At 41.4% G+C, this 8,718-nt stretch overlaps 2 non-coding genes across 2 annotated transcripts; both read left to right on the plus strand.

Moving 5' to 3' along the window:
• The first annotated feature begins 1,802 nt into the window (after positions 1 to 1,802).
• Positions 1,803 to 1,906, plus strand: LOC148571933 (small nucleolar RNA R71). The gene has a single exon (XR_015907807.1). It is a non-coding gene; the product is annotated as a small nucleolar RNA R71 (small nucleolar RNA).
• Positions 1,907 to 7,814: 5,908 nt separating this feature from the next.
• On the plus strand, positions 7,815 to 7,922 carry LOC148571934 (small nucleolar RNA R71). Its single transcript, XR_015908809.1, has one exon. It is a non-coding gene; the product is annotated as a small nucleolar RNA R71 (small nucleolar RNA).
• The last annotated feature ends 796 nt before the right edge of the window (positions 7,923 to 8,718 follow it).

Below are 8,718 nucleotides of genomic sequence, written 5' to 3' on the forward strand. Positions count from 1 at the left end.
GTGGGTGGCAATGTTTTGAGTTCAGGTTTGGGTGCTTCTGATTTTTCGTTCCCTTCCTTTGGTGCATCTGATATATGTATTTCTGCTGTAGCTACCTCTTCACTTGATTCAGATTCTTCCTCCACCAATCTCTCGTTCTCTTCAGGTTCATCTTCTTCAAAATTCTCCTGCACTTCATCCTCAAGTGCATTTAACCTCATGCATTCTCCCAATTGTTCCGGTGGATAACTCATGGCCTTGAACACATTGAATGTCATCTTTTTCATTGTGTAATCTCAGGGTGAGGTCACCCTTCTGAACATCAATGACAGCTCCAGCAGTGGCCAAGAATGGCCTTCCCAAGATGATGGAGGTCTTGGCGTCTTCCTGCATGTCCAGCACCACAAAATCTGCTGGGAATATGAAATCTCCTACTTTTACTAGCAAATCCTCTATTATCCCGCGAGGGAATTTGAACGACCGGTCTGCCAGTTGTAGAGCCATTTTTGTTGGTTTAGCCTCCTCAATTTTCATCTTTCTCATCATAGCTACTGACATCAAATTGATGCTGGCCCCTAAGTCACAAAGAGCCTTTTCTACTGTGATTTCTCCTATAATGCAAGGGATCTGAAAACTCCCAGGATCCTTCAGTTTCTGAGGTAGTTTATGCTGAATGATAGCACTGCACTCTTCAGTTAGTATCACAGTCTCATTGTTCTTCCAGCTTCTCTTCTTAGTCATTAGCTCCTTTAAAAACTTGGCATAAAGTGGCATTTATTCTATGGCTTCAGCAAATGGTATGTTGATTTGTAGCTTCTTGAAGATTTCCAAAAATCTCAAGAACTGGTTGTCATCTTCCTTTTTCTTCAATAGGGGGGTATGGAGCTCTTGAGACGTTCAGTTGGGGTATCTTTTTTTTTTTCTGCAGACTTGGCGTGGGGGGTTGCATTCCATCTTGCTCTTCTTCCTTTTCATTTGAGCCTTCTTCTTGTGGTTTTTGGGGATGTTCCTTCAGTTCCTTCCCACTCCTAAGTGTGATAGCTTGACACTCCTCCCTTTTGCTTGAATGGGCATCATAGCAAAAATTGTGGTTAGGAAGCTGCTCAAACAGATAGCTGATTTGTGTCTCCAGTTTTGTGATGGCAGCATTTTGATTCTGCATGTTTGACTGCACTTCCTCCCTGAATGCTTTACTGTCTTGAATGTCTCTGCATATTCCTTCAATGAAGGTTTCGATCTTAGAGAGCTTGTCATCAATTGATGGGTGATTCGGAGAAGATGTGCTATTTTGATTTTGATAATCTTATGAAGAAGTGTTGTTGTGGGGGTGTTGAGACGTCCTCTGTGTGACTTGCTTTTGATCTTGCTCACTTCCCCACCCAAAGTTTGGGTGGTTTCTCCATCCAGGGTTGTAAGTCTTGGAGTATGGATCATAGTTTTTCCTTGGTGAATTCCCAATGTAGTTGGCTTACTCCTGACTCCCCTCTGCTTCTTCATTCACTCCTTCTTGGATTGTTGATGAAGATGAGATTGCTGCTACTTGGTTCCTCTCCATCTTCTTGGTGAGGTCAGCCAGCTGCTGGGTAATGAGCTTGTTTTGGGCCAACAGAGTATCTACATTGTTTAGCTCCATCACTCCTCTTGTGTTTCCTCTTTCGGAAGCATAGAAGTAGTCATTTTCTGCTACTGTTTCAATAACATCTATGGCTTCCTCAATGGTCTTCTTCTTGTTCAAGGATCCTCCAGATGAATGGTCTACGGCCTTCTTTGACTCATAAGAGAGCCCTTCATAGAAAATGTGCAGCTGGACCCATTCGTTGAACATGTCAGATGGACACCTCCTTGTTAAGTCCTTGAACCTCTCCCATGCTTCATACAGAGTCTCACCATCTTGTTGCCTGGAAGTTTGAACCTCAGCTCTCAGCCTATTGATTCGTTGAGGAGGGTAGAATCTTGCTAAGAATTTGTTCACCACATCCTCCCAAGTTGTCAAGCTCTCCCTTGGGAAGGATTCCAGCCACTTGGCTGCCTTGTCCCTGAGTGAGAAGGGAAATAAGAGCAGTCTATAGGCGTCAAGATGAACACCATTAGATTTCACTGTGTCACATATTCTCAGGAAGGTGGTCAAATGTTGATTGGGGTCTTCTTGAACACCTCCTCCAAACGAACAGTTGTTCTGAACAAGGGTGATGAGCTGTGGTTTAAGTTCAAAGTTGTTGGCATGGATTGTTGGATTTTGGATGTTACTTCCACAATTGCCTGGGTTTGGATTGATGTAAGAGCCCAAAACTCTTCTATCCTCCTGGTGGACGAAATTGTGATCACATTAATGTAGTACTCTTTGTTATTGTATGGAATCATTATTATGGCTCTTTACTATGTGTGGACACAACTCCGTTCAACTAACCAGCAAGTGTACTGGGTCGTCCAAGTAATAAACCTTACGTGAGTAAGTGTCGATCCCACAGAGATTGTTGGCTTCAAGCAAGCTATGGTCACCTTGCAAATCTCAGTCAGGCGGATTTAAACATGATACTTTATTAGATTAAAATAAACAATAAAAGGGATAGAGATACTTATGTAGATTCATTGGCAGGGATTTCAGATAAGCGAATGGAGATGCTTTTCGTTCCTCTGAACCTCTGCTTTCCTGCTATCTTCATCCAATCAGTCTTACTCCTTTCCATGGCTGGCTGTATGCAAGGGCATCACCGTTGTCAGTGGCTACATCCCCTCCTCTCAGTGAATCTTATGCTCACGCACCCTGTCACGGCACGGCTATTCATCTGTCGGTTCCCGATCATGCTGGAATAGGATTCACCCTCCTTTTGCGTCTGTCACTAACGCCCAGCACTCACGAGTTTGAAGCTCGTCACAGTCATTCAATCATTGAATCCTACTCAGAATACCACAGACAAGGTTTAGACCTTCCGGATTCTCTTGAATGCCGCCATCATTCTAGCTTACGACACGAAGATTCTGGTTAGGAGATATAAGAGATACTCATTCTAGCTTAATTCATGTAGAACAGAAGTGTTTGTCAGACACGCGTTCATAAGGGAGAAGGATGATTAGCGTCACACATAATCATCACCTTCATTACGTTCTTGGGTGCGAATGGATATCTTAGAAGCGAAATAAGAAGAATTGAATAGAAAACAGTAGTACTTTGCATTAATCTTTGAGGAACAGCAGAGCTCCACACCTTAATCTATGGAGTGTAGAAACTCTACCGTATGAAAATACATAAGTGAAGGTCCAGGCATGGCCGAGATGGCCAGCCCCCTAAAACGTGATCAATAGTCTCCTAAGATGAATAATGGAATAAAACTGAGACCAAAGATACCTAATACAATAGTAAGAGGTCCTATTTATAATAAACTAGTCACTAGGGTTTACATGAGTAAGTAATTGATGCATAAATCCACTTCCTGGGCCCACTTGGTGTGTGTTTGGGCTGAGCCTGAGTGTTGCACGTGCAGAGGCCATTTGTGGAGTTGAACGCCAGTTTCTGTGCCAGTTTGGGCGTTCAACTCTGGTTTTGGATCCTTTTCTGGCGCTGGACGCCAGATTTGGGTAGAAAGCTGGCGTTGAACGCCAGTTTACGTCGTCAATTCTTGGCCAAAGTATGGACTATTATATATTGCTGGAAAGCCCTGGATGTCTGCTTTCCAACGCAATTGGAAGCGCGCCATTTCAAGTTCTGTAGCTCCAGAAAATCCACATTGAGTGCAGGGAGGTCAGAATCCAACAGCATCAGCAGTCCTTTTTCAACCTCTGAATCTAATTTCTGCTCAAGTCCCTCAATTTCAGCCATAAAATACCTGAAATCACAGAAAAACACACAAACTCATAGTAAATTCCAGAAATGTGAATTTAACACAAAATCTATTAAAAACATCCCTAAAAGTAACTAGATCCTACTAAAAACATACTAAAAACAATGTCAAAAAGCGTATAAATTATCCGCTCATCACAACACCAAACTTAAATTGTTGCTTGTCCCCAAGCAACTGAAAATCAAAATATGATAAAAAGAAGAGAATATACTATAAATTCCAAACTATCAATGAAACAGAGCTTCAATCATATGAGCGGGACTTATAGCTTTTTGCCTCTTGAATAGTTTTGGCATCTCACTTTATCCATTGAGGTTCAGAATGATTGGCATCTATAGGAACTTCAGATTTCGAATAGTGTTATCGACTCTCTTAGTTCAGCATGATGATTCTTGAACACAGCTTCTTTATGAGTCTTGGCCGTGGCCCTAAGCACTTTGTTTTCCAGTATTACCACTGGATACATAAATGCCACAAACACATAATTGGGTGAACCTTTTCAGATTGTGACTTAGCTTTGCTAAAGTCCCCAATTAGAGGTGTCCAGGGTTCTTAAGCACACTCTTCTTTTGCTTTGGACCTTGACTTTAACCGCTCAGTCTCAAGTTTTCAATTGACACCTACACGCCACAAGCACATGGTTAGGGACAGCTTGGTTTAGCCGCTTAGACCAGGATTTTATTCCTTTAGGCCCTCCTATCCACTGATGCTCAAAGCCTTGGGATCCTTTTTATTGCCCTTGCCTTTTGGTTTTAAGGGTTATTGGCTTTTTGCTCTTGCCTATTGGTTTTAAGAGCTTTTGGCTTTTTCTGCTTGCTTTTTCTTTTTCTTTCTATTTTTTTTTTCGCCTATTTTTTTTTCTATTTTTTTTTTCTGCAAGCTTTGTTCTTTGCTGCTTTTTCTTGCTTCAAGAATCATTTTTATGATTTTTCAGATTATCAAATAACATGTCTCCTAGTCATCATTCTTTCAAGAGCCAACATATTTAACATTCTTAAACAACAACTTCAAAAGACATATGCACTGTTCAAGCATACATTCAGAAAACAAGAAGCATTATCACCACATCAATATAATTAAACTAAGTTCAAGGATAAATTCAAAACTCATGTAGTTCTTGTTCTTTTGAATTAAAACAGTTTTTATTTTAAGAGAGGTGATGGATTCATAGGACATTCATAACTTTAAGACAGATTTACTAACTACTAATGATCATGTAATGAAGACACAAACATAGATAAGCACATAACATAGAAAATGAAAAACAGAGAAAGTAAGAACAAGGAATGAGTCCACCTTAGTGATGTCCTTGAGCTCTTCTATGTCTCTTCCTTGTCTTTGCTGCTCCTCCTTCATTGCTTTTAGATCTCCTCTGATTTCATGAAGGATGATGGAGTGCTCCTGATGTTCCACCCTTAGTTGCTTCCAATAATTGTGTGGAAGAAAATGAATCCCCTGAGGTATCTCAGGGATCTCTTGATTTGCAGTCAAATGTTCTACCACTGAGCTATAGACCCTTGATGGAAGCTTTTGTCTTCCCTTTCCTCTTTCTAGAGGTTTCTCTGGCCTTAGGTGCCATCAATGGTTATGGAAAAAAACAAAAAAGCTATGCTTTTACCACACCAAACTTAGAATGTTGCTCACCCTCGAGCAAAAGAAGAAAGAATAGAAGAATAAGAAGAAGATATGGAGGAGATGGATGGGAGTGTGTATTCAGCCATATGGGTGGGATTGGGTGGGAGAGAGATGTTGAATTTTTGAAGGTAGTGGGTGTATGGATGTGAGTGGTAAATGGAAAAAAAGAAGGGATGATCATGAATGGAAAGAGAGATGATGAGGTAGGTGGGGATCCTGTGGGGTCCACAGATCTTGAGGTGTCAAGGCATTTACATCCCTGCACCAATTTAGGCATGTAAAATGCCCTTGCACACAACTCTGGGCGTTCAGCGCCAGGTTGGTGCCCTTTTTGGGCGTTCAACGCCCCTTTGCTGCCATTTCTGGCGTTGAACGCCAGAACCATGCTTGTTCTGGGCGTTCAGCGCCAGGATGCTCCCATTCTGGGCGTTCAGCGCCAGAACTATGCTCTGTTCTGGCGTTTGAACGCCAGACAGATGCTCCTCCAGGGTGTGATTTTTCTTCTGCTGTTTTTGATTCCGTTTTTGATTTTTTTGTTTATTTTGTGACTCCACATGATCATGAACCTAAGAAAACATGAAAAACAATAAAAATAAGAATTAGATAAACATTGGGTTACCTCCCAACAAGCGCTTCTTTAATGTCAATAGCTTGACAGTGAGCTCTCATGGAGCCTCACAGATGTGCAGAGCTTTGTTGAGACTCTCCAACACCAAACTTAGAGTTTGGATATCGGAGTTCAACACCAAACTTAGAGTTTGGTTGTGGCCTCCCAACACCAAACTTAGAGTTTGACTGTGGGGGCTTTGGTTGACTCTGCTTGGAGAGAAGCTTTTTCTGCTTCCTCTCCATGGTTGCAGAGGGAGATCCTTGAGTTTTAAACACAAGGGAGTCCTCATTCCATTGAAGGACTATTTCACCTCTGTCAACATCAATCACAGCTCTTGCTGTGGCCAGGAAAGGTCTTCCTAGGATGATGGATTCATCCTCTTTCTTTCCAGTATCCAGGACTATGAAATCAGCAAGGATGTAAAGGCCCTCAACTTTTACCAATACATCTTCTATGTGTCCATAAGCCTGTCTTTTTGAGCTGTCTGCCATCTCTAGTGAGATTTTAGCAGCTTGCACCCCATAGATTCCCAGTTTCTCTATTACAGAGAGGGGCATGAGGTTTATACCTGAACCAAGGTCACACAGAGCTTTGAAGATCATGGTGCCTATGGTACAAGGTAGTATGAACTTTCCAGGATCCTGTCTCTTCTGAGGTAATGTCAGTTGATCCAGATCACTTAGTTCATTGATGAACAAGGGAGGTTCAACTTCCCAAGCATCAATGCCAAATAATTTGGCATTCAGCTTCATGATTGCACCAAGAAACTTGGCATTTTGCTCTTCAGTGACATCCTCATTCTCTTCAGAAGAGGAATACTTATCAGAGCTCATGAAGGGCATAAGGAGGTCCAATGGAATCTCTATGGTCTCTAGATGAGCCTCAGAGTCCTTTGGTTCCCCAGAGGGAAGCTCCTTATTGATCACTGGACGTCCCAGGAGGTCTTCCTCCTTGGGATTCACGTCCTCTCCTCTCCTCATAGGTTCGGCCATGGCGCTTATGTCAATGGCCTTGCACTCTCCTTTTGGATTCTCTTCTGTATTGCTTGGGAGAGTACTAGGAGGGATTTCAGTGATCCTTTTACTCAGCTGGCCCACTTGTGCTTCCAGATTTCTAATGGAAGACCTTGTTTCATTCATGAAACTTACAGTGGCCTTAGATAGATCAGAGACTAGATTTGCTAAATTAAAAGCATTTTGTTCAGAGTTCTCTGTCTGTTGCTGAGTTGATGATGGAAAAGGCTTGCTATTGCTAAACCTGTTTCTTCCACCATTATTAAAGCCTTGTTGAGGCTTTTGATCCTTCCATGAGAAATTTGGATGATTTCTCCATGTTGAGTTATAGGTGTTTCCATAAGGTTCACCTAAGTAATTTACCTCTGCTATTGCAGGGTTCTCAGGATCATAGGCTTCTTCTTCAGAAGATGCCTCTTGAGTACTATTGGATGCAGCTTGCATTCCATGCAGACTCTGAGAAATCATATTGACTTGCTGAGTCAATATTTTGTTCTGAGCCAATATGGCATTCAGAGTATCAACTTCAAGAACTCCCTTCTTCATAGGCGTCCCATTATTCACAGGATTCCTTTCAGAAGTGTACATGAACTGGTTATTAGCAACCATGTCAATGAGTTCTTGAGCTTCTGCAGGCGTTTTCTTTAAGTGAATGGATCCACCTGCAGAGGTGTCCAGTGACATCTTTGATAGCTCAGATAAACCATCATAGAATATATCCAGGATGGTCCATTCTGAAAGCATGTCAGAAGGACACTTTTTGGTCAACTGTTTGTATCTTTCCCAAGCTTCATAGAGAGATTCACCTTCTTTCTGTCTGAAGGTTTGAACATCAGCTCTAAGCTTGCTCAGCTTTTGAGGAGGAAAGTACTTGGCTAAGAAAGCCGTGACCAGCTTATCCCAAGAGTTCAGGCTGTCTTTGGGTTGAGAATCCAACCATAATCTAGCTCTGTCTCTTACAGCAAAAGGGAAAAGCATAAGCCTGTAGACTTCAGGATCTACTCCATTAGTCTTAACAGTATCACATATCTGCAAAAATTCAGTCAAGAACTGAAAAGGATCTTCAGATGGAAGTCCATGAAACTTGCAGTTCTGCTGCATTAGAGAAACTAATTGAGGTTTCAGCTCAAAGTTGTTTGCTCCAATGGCAGGAATGGAGATGCTTCTTCCATGTAAATTGGAATTAGGTGCAGTAAAGTCACCAAGCATCCTCCTTGTATTATTATTATTTTCGGCTGCCATCTCCTCTGCCTGTTCGAAAATTTCTGAAAGGTTATCTCTGGATTGTTGTATTTTAGCTTCTCTTAATTTTCTCTTCAGAGTTCTTTCAGGTTCTGGATCTGCTTCCACAAGAATGTTCTTATCCTTGCTTCTGCTCATATGACAAGGAAGAATGGCCAGAAAAATGATAATAATAATAGAGATCCTTTATACCACAGTATAGGGATCCCTTTGTAAGTAGAAGAAGAGGGGGAGATAAAGGATGTGATGTAAAGGAAGAAACACAACTGTGAGGATTGGAATGTGAGATGAGATGTTAGGATATGAATGATTAAATAGAATAGAATGAGAGAGAAGGATAATTTTCGAAAATTATTTTGAAAAAGAGTTAGTGATTTTTGAAAATGGTTTTTTTTTTTTT

Source organism: Arachis ipaensis, chromosome B3 (assembly GCF_059453495.1).
Source record: "Arachis ipaensis isolate K30076 ecotype BB chromosome B3, ASM5945349v1, whole genome shotgun sequence".
NCBI lineage: Eukaryota > Viridiplantae > Streptophyta > Magnoliopsida > Fabales > Fabaceae > Arachis > Arachis ipaensis.